We start from the raw sequence: 2,428 nt of genomic DNA on the forward strand, positions 1-2,428 counted from the left end.
GATAGACAAAGTTCTTGATATTCCGAAAAAGATAGATTTTGAAGATTCGGATTCAGGAAGTGAGCAGAAAGAACCAGTAATCATGGGTGATCGTATTGTTCCGGCCGATCCAGCTCTTATGGACTTTTCTCGGCCTAAAATTGATGACATTCAGTCAAACATTCTTCATCCGGCTATTCAAGCTAACATCTTTGAAATCAAGCCGGGCACTATTCAAATGGTGCAGAATTCTGTTTCTTTTGGAGGAGCTGCGACTGAAGACCCCAACATGCACATAAGGAATTTTGTCGAGATCTGCAGTACTTTCAAATATAATGGCATGACTGATGAGGCTATCAAGCTGAGGCTTTTCCCATTCTCACTGAGGGATAAAGCTAAGGACTGGTTACATTCTGAACCAGCTGGGTCCATCACTACTTGGCAAGATCTTGCGCAAAAGTTTCTGGTGAAGTTTTATCCAATGGCAAAGACTGCTGCTATGAGGAGTGCTCTTACTCAGTTTGCGCAGCAACCTACATAATCTATGTGTGAAGCTTGGGAACGCTACAAGGAAATGTTGAGAAAGTGTCCACATCATGGAATGCCCGATTGGATGGTGATCACTGGTTTCTATAATGGTTTGGGGGCCCAATCTCGGCCCATGCTCGATGCAGCAGCTGGAGGCGCCTTGTGGGCCAAAAGCTATACTAAGGCTTATAATTTTATCGAGACTATGGCTGCAAATGAGCATCAAAATCCAACTCAGAGGATGATGCCTGGGAAGGTAGCAGGTATTCTGGAAGTCGATACAGCCACCGCTATTGCAGCGCAGCTCCAAGCGCTGTCTATGAAGGTCGATTCTCTAGCTACCTATGGAGTCAATCAAATAGCTATGGTCTGTGAGCTTTGTGCAGGTTCTCATGCTACGGATCAGTGTTCTCTCGTCAACGAATATGTTCCGTATGTGAACAATTATCAGCGACAACAGCAGCCTGTGCCATCTACTTATCATCCTAACAACAGAAATCATCCAAATTTCAGCTGGGGTAATAATCAGAATGCTATTCAGCCACCATATCAGCAAGGTGTGAGTAAACAGTTCAATCCACCTGGATTCTAGCAACCACAACAGTATGCTCAAAGGCAATCATATCCTCAATAGGGAAGTGCAGCTGCACCTACTAGTGCTGATTTTGAGGAACTTAAGCTGTTGTGCAAGAGTCAGGCGGTTTCTATCAAGACCTTGGAAAATCAAATCGGTCAAATAGCTAATCTAGTGCTCAATCGTCAACCTGGAACACTTCCCAGTGACACGAAAGTACCTGGTAGGAAGGAAGCTAAAGAGCAAGTCAAGGCTATTACCTTAAGGTCTGGGAAAGTTGCTGATGCTGAAAAGGCAAAAGAAGGAGAAGCTGAAGTTAAAGATGAAGAAGCTAAGCAAAAGGAGAAAGCGGCGGAACCAATGAAGACTACTGTTGAACACACTCTGCCTGAGGGTAATACAGGGGAGAAACAGCTCTATCATCCACCACCTTTCCCTAAGAGATTGCAATAACAAAAGCTGGATAAGCAGTTCGGTAAGTTTCTGGAGGTGTTCAAGAAACTTCATATCAATATACCTTTCGCTGAGGCTCTGGAGCAAAAGCCTAGTTATGCGAAGTTTATGAAGAATATTCTTTCAAGGAAGGTGAAACTGGATGACCTTGAGACCATTGCTTTAACGGAAGAATGCAGCGCCGTGCTACAGCAAAAGACCTCCAAAGCTTAAAGATCCAAGTAGCTTCACCATTCCTTGCACCATTGGCAAGTTGTCATTTGACAAGTGCCTTTGTGATTTGGGAGCAAGCATCAACCTAATGCCGATGTCGATCTTTAAAAAGTTGGATTTGCCTGATCCAAAACCCACCTACATGTCTCTACAATTGGCTGATCGTTCTATTACTTACCCAAGGGGCATAGTGGAGGATGTGCTAGTCAAGGTGGATAAGCTCTTCTTTCCTGCAGACTTTGTTATTCTGGATTTCGAGGAAGATAAGAAGATTCCCATAATCTTGGGAAGACCTTTCTTGGCTACTGGCCGTACCTTGATAGATATGCAGAAAGGTGAACTTACTATGCGGGTGCAGGATCAGGATGTGACCTTCAATGTATTCAAATCAATGAAATTCCCTACAGAAGATGAGGAGTGCTTAAAAGTTGATGTGATTGATTCTGCGGTTACTTCAGAACTTGATCATATGTTAATGTCTGATGCATTAAAAAAGGCCTTAGTGGGGGATTTTGACAGTGATGATGAAGATGGCAATGAGCAATTACAATATCTTAATGCTTCTCCCTGGAGGCGAAAGCTGGACATGCCATTTGAATCTCTTGGTACTTCTGACCTCAAGAATGCTGAAAGAAAGCTCAAACCATCAATTGAGGAAGCACCTACCTTGGAGCTTAAGCC

The 2,428-nt window shown here is 43.5% G+C and overlaps 1 non-coding gene across 1 annotated transcript; it reads right to left on the reverse strand.

Annotated features, from left to right (window-relative positions):
- Positions 1 to 475: 475 nt before the first annotated feature.
- On the reverse strand, positions 476 to 582 carry LOC141669537 (small nucleolar RNA R71). Its single transcript, XR_012553811.1, has one exon. It is a non-coding gene; the product is annotated as a small nucleolar RNA R71 (small nucleolar RNA).
- Between the last annotated feature and the right edge of the window lie 1,846 nt (positions 583 to 2,428).

This window comes from Apium graveolens, chromosome 6, assembly GCF_009905375.1.
Source record: "Apium graveolens cultivar Ventura chromosome 6, ASM990537v1, whole genome shotgun sequence".
Lineage (NCBI taxonomy): Eukaryota > Viridiplantae > Streptophyta > Magnoliopsida > Apiales > Apiaceae > Apium > Apium graveolens.